A 22497-nucleotide genomic window follows, 5' to 3' on the forward strand; every position below is an offset into this window, starting at 1 on the left:
TCTTACTTCTATCAGAAGAGCAGATCGAAACTAAGATCAAATACTCAAATGAGATCACATACTGGGTAAGATGTCGCGCGCCCAATGTCCCGCCAGCAAGAACGACGCGTGGCAACAGGATTCTTCTGCGAGCAAGCCTTTACTGTGTTACAGCTCTTCTTAGTGTTACAGCTCTCTTAGTGTTACAGCTCTCTTGAACAGGGACTCCGAGCAGCAAAATCGCTCGGCTTATATAGACAACAGTATGCTAATTATCTCTCAGGGATTGGTGGGGCTTGGATCACCCCACTACTTGTCCTCCAGGGATTGGCGGAGAATGAATCACCTCATTAGCATATTAACGGTCAACTAACACCTGGTGAATAAACTGCACATGTGCAGTACCGCTGTTCACCACTAGAGGGAGCCCTAGCAAGGGGACAAGCCTGCACATGCGCAGTAAGTCGTTTATATCCAGACAAGGCTGGATGTCGGCGCCATCTTTGTTTCGCCGCGCCGCTCTCTACATCTCCCCCTTTTTTGTTTAATAAAATGACTGGTCTAGATCTGGGTGTCACGTCAATCTTGTCATTGCTCCTGTCTTAGGTCGTTCTCATCCAAACTCGGCCTTACCCGTCATAGAGTTACCCTATCGCCACCGGGCCCCGTGTCTTAGGTTGGTCCGAGTTCGAGGAAAGTTGCCCGTCCCTGGATACAATGACTCCACATGACTGTGACAAAAATGATCTAGGGCGAACTCTTGATCTTTCAAAGAGGCCAGCCATATGTTGGGAGAAGCACCCTTTTTAATGGTGGTCATAGCCTGGTAAACAACCATTTTGTGTCTGGCATGTTCTCTTTTTAAACAGCCAATAAGCCAGAGACCTACTCCGCATCCCAGGAGGACAATAGCTCCCCGGGACAAACATGCCCGCCCACTCCTTGAAAAGGGAGAAAGCATTGGTAATCCATGAGGTAAAGTCTTCAACTGTGATGGGGTCCAGCCTAGTGCTGTTGAGGACAGCAATCTGCATCAGCAATTGTCTTGATAGTTGCTCTGCTTTCATGGACCAGTTTCCTTTCAGATAATTCGAGATTTCTTTGCTCTGTTGAAAATTCTGAGAAAAGTTAGCTCACAAAGGAATAATGCATAAACCTCTAAGGGAGGAAACACAAGACAGCTGTGTCATATGATACAGTGCTTCAATTTGTTCTTGAACTAAATCTATCCTTTGATTGGCTAATAGAAGGCCAGATGCCAAATGGGTATTAAATTCTTCTTGTATCTCTAGCACCACTGCAGTTCTTTCTACAATCTGATTGACAGTCTCAGCCGTCTGTATTTGATTGGTCATAGCGATTTCAGCTGTGGTAGCTGTGGCAGCAGACAGCACAATGGCTGAAATTATGGCTGCCGTAATTCCAAAATCTCTTTTGGCTCTCAGCAAATTAAGAATAGGAAAGCTATCTGGGTTTGCCTCCACTGGGATTGGCACAAAGGAGGGAATCTTAACCATCACTGCGGTGTCATTAGTGCCATCCCAGCATTCAGCTAAATAGCAGACTACATCAGAGCTATTACAATTTAAAGCACCACTGCTTACATTAGTGCTTATCAGAAAAAAGGTGATCTAGCACATACTGAAGTACTAGTGGCAGTATTATTTACCAAGAGGTTATTATATTGAATATTGATCAACCTGGTATCACCTTTTTCTGGTAGCTGAAACATTATACAGCACGAAGTTCTCTCCCATCAACCTAGCAAAGGGGGTCAGGGATGTATATGCCCCTTGCTCATTGGACAGCACCCATTGAAACCAAGACCAGAGATTATGCTTGTCAGTCTTATTCTCAAAACAGTAGAATTGCTATGAACTGGCATGGGTACTGGCCAGGATCTGGCAATAGCCCACAGGGTGAGAGAATTAACCTGTATTACCATTCCCAGTAGTAATAGTAGGGTTCGTAGTCTCATCTTCAGGAAGAGCAGAAGGCAATTTTCGAGTCAAACGCTCAGGTACCCAAATTGGATTTTCTTGATTCTGCGGAAAAACACAAATCGCTCCCCTAGATCTCGAAATCACGGGATCTGGGCCACGCCATTCATCAGTTAAGACATCCTTTCACTTTACTTCTACATTAGTTATAGGTGTAGTAGCAGCATGGCGATCCGTGGCAGAACGGCCATGCGCATCCAGAATTAAGAAATTTAGAGTAAAAAGAGCTAAAGAAAGTTGTTCTTTTGGTGTTCAGCTGCTGGCAATTCCCCCTTTTTGTTTTTGTATAAGCTCTTTTAAGGTACGATGTACTCTTTCCACAATTCCTTGACCTTGGGGATTGTATGGCAATCTTGTAGTATGTTTGACCTGCATTGTCTGGCAAAATGCCTGAAAGGACTTTGCAGTGTAGGCAGGCCTGTTGTCTGTCTTGAGACTATCAGGCTTTCCCCAGGCTGCCCATGCCTCTAAGCAATGGCTAATGGCATTACGAGCCTTTTCACCAGTCATCAGAGTAGCATGTATAATACCGGAATAGGTATCAACAGAAACATGAGCATATTTTAAATTTCCAAATTGAGATATGTGTGTGACATCCATCTGCCAAAGTTTTAGCTGGATCAGACCACGAGGGTTAATACCACATGAGGAGGGTGGTGAAATTGAACACAATTTTGGCAACTTAACACCACATCACAAGCTGCAGCTCTAGAGATTTTTAAATTTTTGTTGAAGAGTAAAAGCAGGTACATGAAACTTTTGATGAAATCCTCTAGCGAGATCAACCGGAGTGGCATGAAAAATAAACTTTCTACGAGTACTAGCATCCACCAGGGTGTTATTACTGGTCATGGGACCAGGCAAATTAGTATGGGCTCGAATATGTTGTATAAAAATTTTATTTTTTCTGGCCCAAATCAAATTTTGTAATTCTAAAAGAATTTGACATACAGTACTAGTCGACCGAATTGGCCCTGCAATTTCAAGTGAGCGCACCGCATTAACTACATAAGCAGAGTCAGAAATTAAAAAAATCATGAAATCTTTTGAAAACTTCCAATACAATTTTACGTTCTGTAATTTGGGGGGTGCCTGGACTATATTGAATTAATACTGGTTCTTGAGAATCAACCATATAGGCACCTACACCTGTTTTGGAGCCATCTGTATAAATATTTAACGCTCCAGACAAAGGCTCTGAGGCAGTGACCTTTGGAAAAATCACTGGATGTTCAGTAAAAAATTGTAGCAAAGGCATCCCAATTTAGACCTGTTTCCCTAGATTGGCTCATGCCACATGTTATCTAGAATGACTCCATCCAAATTTTCCAGTTTTATGTCAACTTTCTGTTACCAATGTTACATTTTTTTAACCATATCCAATAACTTAAAAGCCAATAGTCCATAACCAAGGCATGTAGAGAATATTTATACATTTAAAACCAATCAGAAAACAAAAATGAAGTGGCTACACATACCTTTAATATTTAAATCAATCACCATTTTTACTTTTTCTAGCTGTAGTTTTAAGAGAAACACCTTGTCACCTGTTGAGTCCAATAATCACAGTCAAAGATTTTTCTAAGAGAGACAGCGATCAGTTCCGTTACCTTAGAAGCTGTGAAGCTCCTTGTGTCTTTAGGATCGGCTAGTGTAAACATTTAGCCAGCCCCCTGGGGAGCTTGCCCAGCCGACTTAGGCTTCTAGCTACAGATGCAGGCTCCAAAAGCCAATTGAAACTTTTTATTTATTTGTTCCTTTCTTGAAAGGAGTTAAAGCTACATCAATGGGTGAATCAACCAGCATTTAAAATTTTAACCTTTTCTTTTAAACATGAAACACAAAACATTCAAGCAAGGAGAAGCAAAACCCAGACATAAATTGACATACATGGACAGCTTGGTGCACCAAGGACAGACAATAGACACAGAGGAAAAGAACTAGATGGTGTTCCACCAAAAGGACCCAAACATCCTACCTAAAGAACCCAGAACCAGAAATAAGCACTTCTCCAATAGGAGCCAGCAAGGAGGCAAGACGTCTCCCACCTCCTTCTGTTCCCAGGAGAGCTCCAAAAAGTTTAAGCTCATTTCCTTCTTTTGCCAAAGCATCTGTGGAGAGTTCGGGAGGAATGTTTTTCTCAACCCCATTCTCTCTCTTGTCCAGGGTGTAAACTGTCTCTAGTCAGGGTCCAAAGACTAGAAGCATCTATGAGAATCGACTTTGCTTCTCTAGATTTTAACATAACTCTAAAAGAACACATACACAAAAACATTTTACCATTATTACCTTGTCCACTACCAATACCCCAAATCTTTATCTTTGCACATGCTTTCAGTTTCTGTGATCCTTCTGAATTCTGCTTACTGGGGCCTTTAAAATCTGTATCCACCACCTGAGTTCCCATTCGAGGGGTCAATATGAGTCTGGTGGTCGAACTGAGGTCGAGTCCTGCGCTTCCCTTGTTGCTCTGCGGGAGGCCCGGGACCTGATGGTTCTACCTTTAGTTTCACTTTCTCTAAGCTGTCGGTGATGCTTTCTAGATTGTCTGACATTTCTAAGGTCAAGGCTTTTAAAGAATATATCTTATTTGTTTCCTGGTCCTGATTATCCTCTTTTTTTATCTCTGCCTTCTCTCTGTTCCTTTTATCTCCTTTTCTTTTCTCTTTTTCTTTGGAGACCTTTTCTCCCTCTGACATACTTTGTTGCTCTGCAAGGACCCTCTGACCTGTCCTAACGGCTCTAACGGCTTCCTCACATTGTTTATCCTCTAAGCAGGCAGGGACCATTTGCCAAAGAGGTTTTGGTCCGGGCTTAAGATTGCTGTCAGTGGCTTCTCTATCCCACACAAAGAAAAAAAGAAACAAAATTACCAGCCTTGCCCACAAAGGATCCATAACTTTAGGTTTCTTCACAGTGGCTCTCCACCTAGGCCCATATCTTTCTTCCTCATATATGGCTGCCTCTTCCTCTAATTCCTCCTCCTCGGACTCTGACAACTCTTGCTCAGAGTCACTGCCAGCCAGTTCTAAGGCTTCTAATTCTTTTAATGGATACAAAGTATCCTCTCCGGATGACTTGTACTTCATCCTCCGGGGTACGCCTATTTTTTCCTCCAGCGGCATTTCTTCCGCCTTTTGTATCTCTTTCACTTTTGTTTTAGTAACCTTTTTCTTTTTGCCAGCTCCTAATTTGAGCTCCTAATTTCTCACTCTGCTCCGTTTCTGCCTCTGCTCCGTTTCTGACATGCTCTCTTCCAAAAAGGGGCATGCCTCTCGAAGCTTACCTTTTAATTTACCTTCTCGCAGTTCTGAATCCTCTTCAGCACACTGAAGGGTCCCCTGGCACCGGCGATGTTGGTTCCCGGGTCTCGGCACCACTTGTCGCGCGCCCAATGTCCCGCCAGCAAGAACGACGCGTGGCAACAGGATTCTTCTGCGAGCAAGCCTTTACTGTGTTACAGCTCTTCTTAGTGTTACAGCTCTCTTAGTGTTACAGCTCTCTTGAACAGGGACTCCGAGCAGCAAAATCGCTCGGCTTATATAGACAACAGTATGCTAATTATCTCTCAGGGATTGGTGGGGCTTGGATCACCCCACTACTTGTCCTCCAGGGATTGGCGGAGAATGAATCACCTCATTAGCATATTAACGGTCAACTAACACCTGGTGAATAAACTGCACATGTGCAGTACCGCTGTTCACCACTAGAGGGAGCCCTAGCAAGGGGACAAGCCTGCACATGCGCAGTAAGTCGTTTATATCCAGACAAGGCTGGATGTCGGCGCCATCTTTGTTTCGCCGCGCCGCTCTCTACAGTAAGACACAGAGCAAGGGTAGCATTTCTCCAGTGTTGGTGGTAGATCAAACTTGTACAACCATTTTGGATATCAATTGGGTTGTTCCTCTGTAAATTTAAAATAGCACTACCTCATGACACAGTTATACTACCCTTGGGTATATACCCAGAAGAACATTTGCTCAACTCTGATAATAGAAGCTTTATTTGTAACTGTCAGAAACTGAAAACAACATGTATGACCCTAAACTGAAGTATGGATAAAGAAAACTTTGTACAGACTGGGCCTGTTCCCGGAGTTGACCCAATCCCACAGAGCCCTGACCCAAATCCCATGGGGGAGAGAACTCAACTTTCAGAAGTAAAGACAATCCTGAGAGCTCAGGGGACACCATGATTTCTGCTCACCTTCTTGGCCCAAAGTGAATCCCACTAGACTATTCTGTCAGAGAAACTTAGAAACAGTCAAGGACTGGTCTCTGGTCTCTGCCTGTGCCTAGAGATTAAATCCTGTTTCCAGGAGTTTCTGACACACCTGAGAGCAGAAATAAGACCCACACTTCTGCTCTGAGGGACCAGCCTGAAGCTGTCAGGACACAAGAACCCAGGAAAAGTCTGGGACAGGTCCCTTCTGGTTTCTGCCTGTGGCCTGAGCTAAACCAGTCCTGCAGTTCTCTGTACCAAGATCCCACAGGGAGAAAGTCAGTCTCTAGAAATGCTGAAACACAGGTTTACAGGACTTCAAGCCACTGTCAGAGACAAAATACCAGCTAACATCACAGACAGCAGGATGGCAAGAGGCAAGCATAAGAACATAGGCAACAAAAACCGACACTACTTGGCATAATCTGAGCCCAAAGCAAATACTAGGTATCCCCACACACTGGAAAAGCAAGATTTGGATTTAAAATGACATCTTATCATGATGATAGAGGACTTTAAGGAGGAGATAAATAACTCCCTTAAAGAAATACAGGAAAACACATGTAAACAAGTAGAAGCCCTTAAAAGGGAAAAACAAATTCCCTTAAAAATTACAGGATAATACAGCCAAACAGGTGAAGGAATTGAACAAAACAATCCAGGATGTAAAAATGGAAATAGAAACAATAAAGAAATCACAAAGGGAGACAACTCTGAAGATAGAAAACATAGGAAAGAGATCAGGAGTCATAGATACAAGCATCACCAACAGAATACTAGAGATAAAAGAATGGATATCAGGGGCAGAAGAGTCCATAGAAAACATTGACACAAACATCAAAGAAAATGCAAAATGCAAAAAGCACCTAACACAAAATATACAGGAAATCCAGGATATAATGAGATCAAACCTAAGGATAATATATATGTATATATTATGGAAAGATTTCATATATATATATATGTATATATATGATAATATATGTATATATATATATATATATATATATATATATATATATATATATGGAAAGATTCTCAAATTAAAGGGCCGGTCAATACTTTCAACAAAATTATAGAAGAAATTTTCCCTAACATAAAGTTAGAGATGCCCAGAAACATAAAAGAAGCCTACAGAACTCCAAAGAGATTGGATCTCCCTTCACATAATAGTCAAAACAGAAAATGCACAAAACAAAGAAAGAATAATAAAAGCAGTAGGAGAAAAATGTGAAGTAAAATATAAAGGCAGACCTATCAGAATTATACCAGATTTCTCAAGAGAGACTATGAAAGCCAGAAGATCCTGGGCAGATGTCATTCAGACCCTAAGAGACCACAAATGTCCACACAGGCTACTAAATGCAGCAAAACTCTCAATTAACGTAGATGGAGAAACTAAGATATTCTATGACAAAACAAAATTAACACGATAGCTTTCTACAAATCCAACCCTACAAAGGATAATAAATGGAAAACTCCAACACAAGGAGGGAAACTACACACAAGAAAAGGCAAGAAATAATCTTCTTGCAGCAAACTTAAAAGAAGAGAGCCACATAAACATAATTCCAACTCTAAGAACAAAATAAAAGGAAAAATTATCAGTATTCCTTAATATCTCTTAACATCAATAGACTCAATTCCTCAATAAATAGACATATACTAAGAGACTGGATATATAAAGAGGACCCAGCAATTTGCTGCATACAGGAAACATACTTCATTGACAAAAACAGACAGTACCTCAGAGAAAATGCATGAGAAACAAATTTACAAGCAAATGGCCCCAGAAAACAAGCAGGAATAGCCATTATAATAGTCAATAAGATCAACTTTTAACCACAACTTATCAAAAAAGGATAGACAGACACCTAATAATCATCAAAGGAGACATCTGCTAAGATGAACTCACTGTCCAGAATATCTATGCACCAAATGTAATGGCACCTACATTCATAAAGGAAACCTTAATAAAGCTTAAAGCACACATTACCCCTCACAAAATAATAGTGGGAGACTTTACCACCCATGTCTCAGCAATAGACAGATCGTGGAAACAAAAACTTAACAGAGACATAGAGAAACTAACAGAAATTATAAACTAAATGGGTTTAACAGGTATTTACAGAACATTTAATCCTACAACAAAAGATATACCTATTTCACGGAAGCTCATGGTACCTTCTTCAAAACTGACAATATAACCAGTCACAAAACAGGACTCAACAGAAACAAGAAGATTGAAATAATCCCATGCATGCAATCAGATCAGCATGGATAAAGGCAGATTTTAATATCAAAAAAATGACAGAAATCCCACCCACATTCACATGGACATTGAACATTGCTATACTCAAAGAAAAACTGGTCAAGGAAGAAATAAAGAAAGAAATTAAAGACTTCCTAGAATTTAGTGAAAATGAAGGTACAACATACCCAAAATTATGAGACAACATGAAAGAGTGCTAAGAGGAAATCTCATAGCTCTGAGTGTCTCAAAATGAAACTGGAGAGAACATAAGCTAGCAGCTCAACAGAACACCTAAAATCTCTAGTACAAAAAGAAGTGGATACACCCAAGAGGAGTTCAAGGCAGGAAATAATCAAACTCAGGCCTGAAATCAACTAAGTGGAAACAAAAAGAACTATACAAAGAATCAACAAATCCAGGACCTGGTTCTTTGAGAAAATCAACAAGATAGACAAACCTTTAGCTAGACTAACCAGAAGACACAAAAGGAGTATCTAAATTAACAAAATCAGAAATGAAAAGGGGGACATAACAACAGAATCTGAGGAAATTAAAAAAAATCATCAGAACCTACTACAAAAGCTTATAGTCTCCAAAACTGGAAAATCTGGATCAAATGGGCAATTTTCTGGATAGATACAGGGTACCAAAGTTAAATTAGGATCAGGAAAACCATCGAAACTGTTCATAAGTCCTAAAGAAATAGAAGCAGGCATTAAAATTCTCCTAACCAAAGAAAAAAGCCTAGGACCAGATGGTTTAGTGGAGAATTCTATAAGACCTTCATAGTAGGCATAATACCAATATTGTCCAGACTATTTCACAAAATGAAGTCACAATTATGCTTATAACAAAACCACACAAAGACCCAACAAAGAAAGAAAACTTCAAATTAATTTCCCTTATGAATATCTACACAAAAGTTCCCAGCATAATTCTTACATATCAAATCAAATAACACATCAAAGTGATCATCCATCATGGTCAAATATGCTTCATCCCAGGTATGCAGGGATGGTTCCATATACAGGAAACTATTAATATAATCCACTTCATCCCAGGTATGCAGGGATGGTTCAATCTACAGGAAAGTATCAATATAATCCACTATATAAACAAATTTTAAAAAAATGTTCATCTCATTAGATGCTGAGAAAGCATTTGACAGAATTCAATACCCCTTCATATTAAAAGTCATGGAAAGGTCAGGAGCTGAAGACTCATACCTAAACATAGTAAAAGCAATAAAGAAAACACCACTAGCCAACATAAAAATAGGTGGAGAGAAACTTGAGCAATCCCACTAAAATCAGGGTTTATACAAGGCTGTTCACTTTCCCCCTACTTATTCAATACAGTGCTTGAGGGCCTAGCCAGAGCAATCAGACAACAAAAGGATGTAAAATGTATACAAATTGGAAAGAAAGACACAAACGTATCACTACTTGTGATGATATGACAGTATAGTTGAAGTATAAAAAAAGTTCCACCAGACAACTACTAAGCCTGATAAACAACTTCAGCAAAGTTGCTGGATATAAAGTTAAATCAAACAAACATTCTACTCAAAAGTAAAACAAGCTGAGAAAGAAATTAAGAATACAACCCCATTCATAATAGTCACAAAAGCATAAAATACATTATTGTGACTCTACCCAAGCAAGAGAAAATCAGTATGAGAACTTCAATTCTCTGAATAAAGAAATTGAAGAAGATCTCAGAAGATGGGAAGATCTCCATACTCATGGATTGGCAGGATTAATATAGTAAAAATGGCCATCTTGCCAATAGCAGTCTAGAGATTCAATGCAATCCTCATCAAAATTTCAACTCAGTTCTTTTTTTTTCATGTTTATTAACTTGGGTATTTCTTATTTACATTTCGAATGTTATTCCCTTTCCCGGTTTCCAGGCCAACATCCCCCCAATCCCTCTCCCTCCCCTTCTTTATGAGTGTTCCCCTCCCCATCCTCCCCAATTGCCGCCCTCCTCCCAACAATCACGTTCACTGGGGCTTCAGTCATAGCAGGACCAAGGGCTTCCCCTTCCACTGGTGATCTTACTAAGATATTCATTGCTACCTATGAGGTCAGAGTCCAGGGTCAGTCCATGTATAGTCTTTAGGTAGTGGCTTAGTCCCTGGAAGCTCTGGTTGCTTGGCATTGTTGTTCATAAGGGGTCTCGAGCTCCTTCAAGCTCTTCGAGTTCTTTCTCTGATTCCTTCAACGGGGGTCCTATTCTCAGTTCAGTGGTTTGCTGCTGGCATTCGCCTCTGTATTTGCTGTATTCTGGCTGTGTCTCTCAGGAGCGATCTACATCCGGCTCCTGTCGGCCAGCACTTCTTTGCTTCATCAATCTTGTCTAATTGGGTGGCTGTATATGTATGGGCCACATGTGGGGCAGGCTCTGAATGGGTGTTCCTTCTGTCTCTGTTTTAATCTTTGCCTCTCTATTCCCTGCTAAGGGTATTCTTGTTCCCCCTTTTAAAGAAGGAGTGAAGCATTCACATTTTGATCATCTGTCTTGAGTTTCATGTGTTCTATGCATCTAGAGTAATTCAAGCATTTGAGCTAATAGCCACTTATCAATGAGTGCATACCATGTGTGTTTTTCTGTGATTGGGTTAGCTCACTCAGGATGATATTTTCCAGTTCCAACCATTTGTCTATGAATTCCATAAAGTCATTGTTTTTGATAGCTGAGTATTATTCCATTGTGTAGATGTACCACATTTTCTGTATCCATTCCTCTGTTGAAGGGCATCTGGGTTCTTTCCAGCTTCTGGCTATTATAAATAAGGCTGCTATGAACATAGTGGAGCATGTGTCTTTTTTATATGTTGGGGCATCTTTTGGGTATATGCCCAAGAGATGTATTGCTGGATCCTCAGGTAGTTCAATGTCCAATTTTCTGAGGAACCTCCAGACTGATTTCCAGAATGGTTTTACCAGTCTGCAATCCCACCAAAAATGGAGGAGTGTTCCTCTTTCTCCACATCCTCACCAGCATTTGTTGTCACCTGAGTTTTTGATCTTAGCCATTCTCACTGGTGTGAGGTGAAATCTCAGGGTTGTTTTGATTTGCATTTCCCTTATGACTAAAGATGTTGAACATTTCTTTAGGTGTTTCTCAGCCATTCGGCATTCCTCAGCTGTGAATTCTTTGTTTAGCTCTGAACTCCATTTTTAATAGGGTTATTTGTCTCCCTGCGGTCTAACTTCTTGAGTTCTTTGTATATTTTGGATATAAGGCCTCTATCTGTTGTAGGATTGGTGAAGATCTTTTCCCAATCTGTTGGTTGCCGTTTTGTCCTAACCATAGTGTCCTTTGCCTTACAGAAGCTTTGCAGTTTTATGAGATCCCATTTGTCGATTCTTGATCTTAGAGCATAAGCCATTGGTGTTTTTTTCAGTAATTCTTTGCCTTCTTCTTTTCCAATTTTTATCCTCTTGATCTCCTTTAGTTTTCTTATTTCTCTGGCTAGAACTTCAAGTACTGTATTGATGAGATATAAGAGGGTGAGCAGCCTTGCCTTTTCCCCAATTTTAGTGGAATTACTTTACGTTTCTTTCCATTTATCTTCATGTTGGCTATTGGTTTGCTGTATAGTTCTTTGGATATGTTTTATACTTGCCTTACAATCCTGATCTCTCTAACACTTTAACATGAAGGGGTGTTGTATTTTATTAAAAGATTTTTCAACATTTAATGAGATGATCATATGGTTTTTTTTCTCTGTCTGTTTGTTTATATGGTGGATTACATTGATGGATTTTCATATATCGAACTATTCATTTATCCATGGGATTTGGCATACTTGTTCATGATGGATGATGCCTTTGATTGTTTTCTGTATTCAGTTTGCAAGTATTTTATTTACTATTTTTGCATCAATGTCCATAAGACAAATGAAATTCTCTTTCTTTGTTAAATCTTTGTGCAGTTTAGGTATCACGGTGGCTGTGGCCTCATAGAATAGATTTGGCAGTGTTCTTTCTGTTTCTGTTCTGTGGAATAGTTTGAGGAGTATTGGTACTATCTCTTTGTTGAAATTCTGGTAGAAATCTGCACTAAAACCATCCAGCCCTGGGATGATTTTTAGTTTTAACGACTGCTTCATTTTCTTTAGGGGTTATAGGACTGTTTAAATAGTTTATCTGATCTTTATTTAACTTTAGGAAGTGGCACCTGTCTAGAAAATTGTCTGTTTTGTTGAAATTTTAAAAAAATGGAGTACAGGTTTTTGAAGTAAGACTTAGTGTTTCTTTGAATTTCTTCATTGTCTGTTTTTATATCTCCTTTCTCATTTCTGACTTTGTTCATTTAGATATTGTATGACTTCTGCTTAGTTTGATTAAGGGCTTGTCTATCTTGTTGGTTTTCCCAAAGAACCAGTTCTTGGTTTCATTGATTCATTTTATTGTTTCTTTGTTTCTAACTGACTGATTTCAGGCCAGATTTTGATTATTTCCTGACCTCTACTCCTCTTTTGTATGGTTGCTTCTTTTTCTAGAGATTTAAACTTCAGGTGGAGTTTAAATCGCCAATGAGAAATTTCTTGTTTCCTTATGGAGACACTTAGTGCTATGAACTTTCCTCTTAGCACAGCTTTCCATGTGTCCCATAATATTCATATGTTGGATCTTCATTTTTATTGAATTATAAAAGGTTTAATTTTTTTCTTTATTACTTCCCTGACCCAGAGATCACTGAGTAGATAGTGGTTCAATTTCTTTGAGTGTGTAGACTTTCTGGTGCTTCTGCTGTTGTTGAATTTCAGCTTTAAATCATGGTGGTCTGATAAGATACAAGCCATTATTTCAACTTTCTTGTATTTGTTGAAGCTTGTTTTGTCATCATCTATATGGTCAGTTTTTGAGAAAGATCCATGAAGTGCTGAGAAGAAGGCATATTCTTTTATGATTGGTTGAAATATTCTATAGGTGTCTGTTTGGTCCATTTCATTCATAATGTTTGTTAGTGTCATTATTTATGTTTAATTTTTGTTTAGATGACCTGCCAAGTGATATGCATGAGGTATCAAAGTGTCTACTCTTAATGTATGGGATTCAATGTGCAATGTACTCTTTAGCAATGTATCTTTTTTTTCTTTTTCTTTTTTTCTTTTTTCGGAGCTGGGGACCAAACCCAGGGTCTTGTGCTTGCTAGGAAAGTGCTCTACCACAGAGCTAAATCCCCAACCCTGCAATGTATCTTTATACAAATGTGGGTGCACTTTTGGTGGGGCATAGATGTATAGAATAGAGAAATCATCTTGTTAGAATATTTCTTTGATGTTTATGACATGTCTGTTCCTGTCTCTTTTGATTAGTTTGTTTGAACATCTATTTTATTAGCAATTAGAATGACTACTGCAGTCTAATTCTTGGGTCCATTTGCTTAGAAAACATTATTCTAGCACATTACTCTAAGGTAATGTTCATTTTTATTGCAGAGGTATGTTTCTTTTTCATTGGTTGTTTTATTTACATTCCATATGTTACCTCCCTTTTTAGTTTCCCCTGCACAAAACCCCTATCCCATCTCCCCTGCTTCCATGAGGGTGCACGCATGGACGCACCATCCCACCTACCCATATACACACCCACTCTTGCCTCACTACTGTAGCAGCCCCTTTTGCTGGGGCATTGATCCTCCACAGGACCAAGGGCCTCCCCTCTCATTGATGCCAGATAAGGTGATACTCTGCTACATATGCAGCTGGAGCCATTGGTCCCACCATGTGTACTTTTTGGTTCGTTGTTTAGTCCCTGGGAGCTCTGGGGGATCCAGTTAATTGATATTGTTGTTCTTCCTATGGTATTGTAATTCTTTTCAGTTCCTTCAGTCCTTCCCCTAACTCTTCCATTGGGGTCTTTGTACTCAGTCTGATGTTTGGTTGTGAGCATCTGCAACTGTATTGGTCAGTCTCTGGCAGAACCTCTCAGGAAACAGTCATACCAGGCACCTCTCAGCAAGTGTTTCTTGGCATCAGGAACTGTTTTGGAGTTTGGTATCTGCAGATGGAATGGATCCAAAGGTGGGGCAGTCTCTGTTCTATCCTTTTTCCCTGCATTTTCTTTATACAGAAACCATTCTGGGTTAAAATTTTTGAAATGGGTACGTAGTCCCATCTCTTAACTGGGGGCCATACTTATCCAGTGGATATTATCTCTACAGGTTGTAGTCTTATTTTGGGGGGTATTTTGCTAATGTCATCCCCTTTGGGTCCTGGGAACCTCTTGCTTCCTTGCCATCTTGTACTTTCTTTTGGCTACCCTCTGTTTCCCATCCTGGACAGCTATACACCTCCATTCAAATTACTGACGTTCTGTACTACTCCTACAGCACCTGATCCTGCCCTCCTATTTTCTATTTTCTTCTACATCCCATGATTATTTTGTTCCCCCTTCAAAGTAGAACTAAAGCATCTATGCTTCTGTCTTTCATCTTCTTGAGCTTCATAAGGTCTGTGAGTAGTATTGTAGGTATTCCCAGATTTTGGTCTAATATCCACCTATCAGTCAGTATATACTATGTATATTCTTTTGTGACTCGGTTACCTCACTCAAAATATTTTCTATTTCCATCCATCTGCCTTCAAATTTCATGGAGTCATTGTTTTTAATAGCTGAGTAGTACTCCATTGTGTAAATGTACCACATTTTTCTGCATCCATTTCTCAATTGAGGGACATCTGGGTTGTTTACAGCTTCTGACTATTATAAATGAGGCTGCTAAGAACATGTTGGAGCATTTTATCCTTGTTAAATTTTGGATCATCTTTTGGGTAAATATCTAGGTGCGGTATAACTGGGTCTTCAGGTCGAACTCTTTATTATTTTCTGAGGAACTGCCAGGCTGTTTTCCAGAATGGATGTACCAGTTTATGAACCCACCAGCAATGGAGGAGTGTTTCTCTTCCTCCACATCCTTATCAGCATATGCTATCACCCGAGTTTTAGATCTTAGTCATTCTGGCTGGTGTGGAATCTCAGGGTCATTTTGATTTGCACTTCCCTGATGACTAAGGATTTTGAGCATTTCTTTAGGTGTTTCTTGGCCATTCAAGATTCCTTAATTGAGAATTCTTTGTTTAGTTCTTCATCTATTTTTAATAGGTTTATTGTGTTCTCTGGAGTCTAATTTCTTGAGTTCTTTGTGTATGTTGGATATTAGCCCTCTATTGGATGTAGGGTTGGTAAAGATCTTTTCCAAATCTGTAGGTTGCCATGTTTTTTCGATTGACAGTGTCCTTTACCTTACAGAAGCTTTTCAGGTTTATGAGATCCTATTTGTCAATAGTTGAATTTAGAGCCTGAGTTACTTGTGTTCTGTTGAGGTAGGTAGTAACAAAAGTATAGAAGCAAACTTCCCTAACCTAAAGAAAACGATGCCCCAAAACATACAAGAAGTTTACAAATTGCCAAATAGAGTGGAAAATGAGAATGGTGGATCCTGGTTTTGTAACCATTCTGTTAGCCTGTTTCTTTTATTGTGGTAGAGTCCATTGGTGTTGAGAGATATCAGTGAAAAGTGATTGTTATTTCATGTTATTTTGATGTTGGTTGTGTTAGTGTGTATATATGTGTGTGTATGTGTGTGTGTATGGGTGTGCATGTTTGTGCTTGTCTTTTTTTGCTGTTATGGAATTATTATTGCTTGTAATTTTTTGGATGTAGTTACCCTCCTTGGGTTGGAATGTTCCTTCTTGTATTTTCTGTAGGGCTGTATTTGTTTATAGATATTGTTTGAATTTGGATTTGCCTTAAAATATTTTCTTTTCTCCATCTATGGTCACTGAGTTCTGCTGGATGTTATAGTCTAGGTTGGCATCTGAGGTTTTTTAGAAGTTACAAGATAACTTGTAACTTGTCCAGGCCCTTCTAGCTTTTACAGTCCTTGTAGAGGAGACCTACCTTTGCATGTTACCTGGCCCTTTTCTCTTTCTGCTTTTAATATTCTTTCTTAGTTCTGTAGATTTTTTGCTTCTTTTATTATGTAGCAGGAGGATTTCTTTTGTTGTCAACTCTAATTTGTGTCCCACAGGCTTCTTCTTTGTTTAGAGGCATCTCTTTCTTTAGTTGGGAAAGTTTTCTTCTATAATTTTGTTGAAAATATTTTCTGGGTCTTGGAGCCCAGCTTCTTCTATTCCTATTGTTCTCAGGATAGGTCTTTTCATACTATCCCAGATTTCCTGGATGTTTTATGTCAGACAATTTTTTAGATTCAACATTTTCTTTGACAGATGTATCAACTTATTCAATTGTATCTTTTACACTTGAGATTCCATCTCCTGGATTCCGTTGGCAATACTTGCATCTGTTGTTCCTGTTCCCTTACCTAGGTTTTTCATCTCCAGGATTTTATCAGTTATGTTTTCTTTATTTCTTCTAATTTCTATTTTTAGATCTTGTACAGTTTTATTTATTTCCTTCATCTGTTTAATGGCATTTTACTGTATGTCTCTAAGTGTTTATATGTTTCTTTAAGACCTTTACCTGTTTAAATGTATTTTCCTGTATTTCTTTAATCAATTTGTTCATTTCCTTTTTAAAGGCCCCTACCATCTTTATAAAATTGGATTTAAGGTCGATATTTTGTTCTTTGGTTGTGTTAGGATATCTGCTTGCAGAAAAGGGTAGATGTGCTCTGAAGGTGTCCTAGTACCCTGATATTTTTCCACGTAGAAAGGTTTAATGAGAGGAGAGTAAGAGGAAAGGAGTAAAGGCCAGCCATGAGCACATGGAGGGAAGGGCAGAGGGGAATGAGGAGAGAAGGGAAAAAGGGGAAGAGGGCAAGAGCAAGAGAGCAAGAGAAGAGCAAGAGTGTGCCCTGACTTTTGTTGATTGTGTTCTTTCGAGAACCTTTAGTCATCAGGATGGCTTTTAGTCATCAGGTCCTTTTTTAGTAGGTAATAGGAAGGGGGTGAACCTTGATGGTATTGGTGCAGGACCTGGTTGCAGGCCTCTTGGGTTGTACGGTTCTGGACTTGAAAGTTTGTTATGGTTCAGGACCTGAAGATCTGATGAAGGTGGGCAGAGAGGTCATGTATTCTGCTGGTCCTCAGGGCATCTCTGCTGTTCCCCCCCAATATCTGATTATGTTTCCTTTTCCCCCTTTCCCTCTCCTTTCCCACACAGGTCCCTTCTTCCCTCTGCCTCCCTTGATTACTTTCTACTTCCTTCCAAGTGGTATTGAATTATTCTCACTTGGGCCCATGAGTTTGTTAAACTTCTTGAGTTCTGTAGATTGTATCCTAGGTATTCTTTACATTTTTGTCTAATATTCACATTTTAGTGAGTACATGTTGTGCATGGCCTTTGGGTCTGGGTTACTTCACTCTGGATGGTATTTTCTAGTTGCTTTCCTTTCTTTTTTGGGATTTGAATAATCCTAAGTGCTTTTGGACAATAAAAGACAGATGATCTAGGGGATAAAATGGTAATTGTTCCTTTTCCATTTATACAAAGCCTGATTATGTGAAGAATGATTATTTCAGTGGGAATCTAGACAAGCAGTAAAAAAAAAGCACATTTCATTTACATATTTTAGTTTATCCTGGGAGAAGAATTATTCTAGGGACGCTGAGCACTAGAAATTATTCTATGTGTCTTATGGCTGTCCTTCTGTAGGATATAACTAAAATTTGTTTTATGTTTTATTGCTGGTTATTTTTCTAATTATGGTAGTTTATGGGTTAGCTTGTTGTTTGTCCGTTTTTGAGTCACAATTTCTAGGTGGATGATTAATTAATGACCCACACTATTTATCTTGTTTCTAGAGAGATTCCCATAGTGTGACATTTACCAACTTATGGTGTCATGAGATCTCCCTGAGAAAAACAATAAAATAGTTAAAAAACACTGCTTTTGATTAATTTCATAAAATAAATTAGTTTTTTATTGTTCTGCTAATATTTCTTCCATTAGCATGAATGCTTATATGTTGGAGCATCTTTTGAGTATATGCCCAGAAGTGGTATAGCTGGTTCCTCAGGTAGTACTACGTCCAATTTTCTGAGGAAGTGCCAGACTGATTTTATCTCTAGATCTTCAGCTCTATTACAGATCAACCTGTCTGTCTCTGTACCAATACCATGCAGGTTTTAATCACTATTGCTCTGTAATATAGCTTTAGGCGATTCCCAGAAGTTCTTTTATTTTTAAGAATTGTTTCACTGTCCTGGATTTTTTGTTTTTCCAGATGCAATTGAGAATTGATCTTTACATGTCTTTGAAGATTTGTGTTGAATTTTGGTGGGGATTGCATTGAAGTTGTAGATTTCATTTGGTAGGAAGTCCATTTATACTATGTTTATCCTATCAATTCATTAGCCTTGGAGATCTCTCCATTTTCTGAGGTCTTCTTAGATTTCTTTCTTAAGAGACTTAAAAGCTCTTGTCAAGCAGATCTTTCACTTGCTTGATTAGAGTTACCCCAAGATTTTTTATATTATACATGACTATTTTGAAGGTTGTTGTTTTCCTATTTTCTTTCTCAGCCTGTTTATCATTTGTATGTAGGGAGGCTATTGATTTGTTTAAGTTAAATTTATATCCATCCACATTGCTGAAGTTGTTTATCAGCTGTAGAAGTTCTCTGGGTAAGTTTTTGGGATCACTTAGGTATATTATCATATCATCTGCAATTTTGATACCTTGACTTCTTCTTTTTCCACTTGTATCCCCCCATACAAATACTTCATGTATTCTATTGAATTGACACAGGGAGTGCAGGCATCCTTGTCTTGTCCCTGATTTTAGTGGGATTACTTAAAATATCTCTCCATTTAACTTGATTTTGGCTGGTTTGCTGTATATTACTTTTATTATGTTTAGGTATGAGCCTTGAATTCCTGATCTTTTAAATACTTTTAACATAAAGGGCTGTTGTATCTAATGAGGTGATCGTATGATTTTTTTCCTTTGAGTTTGTTTATATAGTGGATTACATTAATGGATTTTTGTATATTGAACCAATCTTGCATCCCTGAGATGAAGCAGATTTGATCATGGTGAATGATGGTTTTGATGTGTTCTTAGATTCAGTTTTCTAGAATTTTATTCAGTATTTTTGTATCAATATTTAGAAGCAAAAATGGTCTGCAGTTTGATTTCTTTGTTGAGTCTCTGTGTGGTCTAGGTATCAAAGTATTTGTGGCTTTATAGAATGAATTAGGTAGGGTGTATTTGCTTCTTTTTGATCTAGGGTTTTCAGGTATGCTCTTAAATTGCTAGTGTAGGATCTTTCCAATTTCTTTATGTGGGCACTTCGTGCTATGTATTTTCCTGTTAGCACTAATTTCTTTGTGGCCCATAAGTTTGGGTATGCAGTGCCATAATTTTTATGGAATTCCAGGAAGTCATTAATTTCTTTATTTCTTCCCTGCCCAAGTTGTAACTGAGTAGAGAGTGGTTTAGTTTCCATGAAAACTATAAAAAGTATTTAAGAGATCAGGAATTCAAGGCTCATACCTAAACATGCCAGGTGTGTTGTTGTAGGTTGTATGTGGATTTTCTGTTGTTTTTGTTGTTATTGAAGTCTAGCCTTAGTCTATGGTGAACCGATAGGATACTTGGAATTAATTCAATCATCTTGTATCTGTTGAAATTTCTTTTGTAGGCAATTACATAGTCAATTCTGGAGAAGATACCATGAAGAGCAGAGAAGAAGTTATAGGCTTTTGTTTTATGGTGAAATGTTCTCTATATATATATCTGTTAAATCCATTTGGTTCGTAACGTCTATTAGTTCACTGTTTCTCTGTTTAGTTTCTACTTCAATGACCTGTTTATTAAGTGAGAGTGGGGTTTTGAAGTTTCCCACTATTATTTTTGTGTTCAGTGTGTATTTTGAGCTTTAGTAAAGTTACTTTTATCAATGCAGGTGCCCTTGCAATTGCAGAATTGAGATTTTCCTCTTTGTTGATTTTTCCTTTGATGAATATGAAGTATCCTTTCCATCTCACTTAATAACTTTTGGTTGAAAGTCTAGTTTATTGGTATTAGGCTGGCAAGTTATGCTTATTTTTTAGTACCCTTTTCTTGGAAGACTTTTTTCCAGCCTTTTCTTCTGAGTTAGTGCCTGTCGTTTTTATTGAGGTGTGTTTCTTGTATGCAGCAAAACACTGAATCCTTCTTGTATATCCAGTCTGTCAGCTTATGTCTTTTTTGTTGGGAAATTGAGTCCATTGATATTGATGGACATTAAAGACAGATGATTGTTTATTCCTGCTTATTTGTTGTTGTAAGTGGCATTATGTATGTATATGAAATTCTCTCCTTTTGATTTTGTTGTGAGATGATTAATCCGCCCCCCCCCCCACTTTGGTGCGAGTACCCTACTTGTGTTGCAGTTTTCCTTCTAGAATCCTTTGTAGGGATAGACATTGTTTAAATTTGGTTTTGTCCTCGAATATTTTGGTTCCTTTATCTTTGATGATTAGTTTTACAGGGTATAGTAGCCTGGACAGCCATTGTGTTTTGTTAGAGTCTCTATGTCCTCTGTCCATTCCCTTCTGGCTTATAGGGTCTCTGTTGAGAAGTCTGGTCCAATTCTGATAGGTTTATCATTATATGTTACTTGGCCTTTTTTCTTTTTCTTTGTTCTGTGCACTTATTGTTTGATTATTATGTGATGAGAAGAAATTTTTTCTGGTCCAATCTATTTGATGTTCTATAGACTTCTTGTACATTTATGTACCACAAATATGGTACATTTCATTAGGCTGGGATAGTTTTTTTATATGATTTTGTTGAAGATGTTTTCTGGTCTTGGAGCTGAGAATCTTTGTGCTCTTCTATTCTTATTATTCTTAGATTTGCTATTTTCACTGTGTCCTGAATTTCCTGGATGTTTTGTGTTAGGAGGCCTTTATGTTTTAAATTGTCTTTGACCATTGTGTCAATATTCTCTAAGGTATCTTCTATGCCAGAAATTCTCTCTTCTATCTCTTGTATTCTGTTGTTGGTGCTTGCATCTGTAGCTTCCATTTCTAGGGTTATCTCCATTTTTGTTTTCTTTATTGTTTCTACTTCTCTCTGTAGGTCTTGGACTGCTTTTTTATGTTCCTTCATCTGTTGGGTTTTCCTGTATTTCTTTAAGTCATTTATTTATTTCCACTTTAAGGGCTTTTACCTGTTTACCTGTGTTTTCCTGTATTTCTTTCAGTGAGTTATTTATATCTTCTTTAAAGGACTCTATTTCTTTCATTAGATAACATTTTAAGACAGCATCCTGGTTTTCAGGTGTGTTGGGGTGTCCAGGACCTGCTGTGGTGGGAAAGCTGGATTCTAATAGTGTGAAAGTATATTGGCTTCTGTTGCTTATGGTCTTGTTCTTGTCTCTCACCATTTGGTTATCTTTGATATTAAGTGGCCTGGGTGTTTAGGTCTGTAGCCTGCCTCCTGTGTCCCTAGGTCCTGAATGTCTCCTGGGAGACCTGTGACCCTTGCTGCAGCAGATCTTCTGGGAGACCTTCAGACAATGGAGTGTGCTGCCCTTGGTGCAGCAGATCTTCTGGGAGGTCTTCAGACTATGGGTGTTCATAGAGTCAGACATGCAGATGAGCTGCCCTGTTGCCCTGGATGCTTCAGATCTCCTGGGAGGCCTTCAGACTGTGGGGTCTGTTGCCCTGGGTACATCAGATCTCTGGGTTGCCTTCAGACTGTGGTGTCTTCAGGAGGGTAGAGAAGCTGGTTACATGTTGCCCTTGGTGCAGCAGATCTCCTGGGAAGCTTTTGAATTGTGGCATCTTCAGAGGAGCAGACAAGCTGATAATCTGCCTCTGAGGAAGGTGCAGGCTGGAAAGCAAGTCCCTTTTAATTTTATAGGCACCTCCTTCATTAGGTTAGGGAATTTTTCTCCTATAATTTTGTTGAAAATAGTTTCTGTGCTTTGTGCTCTGTTTTTTCCTCTTCTTTTATTCCCATTAGTCTTAGTTTTGATCTTTTCATAGTTTCCCAGATTTACTGAATGTTTTGGGCTGCAAATTTTTTAGATTTAACATTTTGTTTCACCAATGTATTATTTCTTCTATTG

General features: G+C 38.7%; 1 protein-coding gene across 1 annotated transcript in view; it reads right to left on the reverse strand.

Moving 5' to 3' along the window:
• Positions 1-120: 120 nt before the first annotated feature.
• LOC148007748 (uncharacterized) overlaps positions 121-22497 on the reverse strand; it is a 192754-nt gene continuing 170377 nt past the window's right edge. The window contains exon 2 of the mRNA XM_087607367.1: positions 121-188. The gene's annotated coding sequence lies outside the window, so the exon portion shown is untranslated. The remainder of the gene's footprint in view (positions 189-22497) is intronic.

Source organism: Rattus norvegicus, chromosome 1 (assembly GCF_021556685.1).
Source record: "Rattus norvegicus strain SHRSP/BbbUtx chromosome 1, alternate assembly SHRSP_T2T, whole genome shotgun sequence".
Taxonomy (NCBI): domain Eukaryota; kingdom Metazoa; phylum Chordata; class Mammalia; order Rodentia; family Muridae; genus Rattus; species Rattus norvegicus.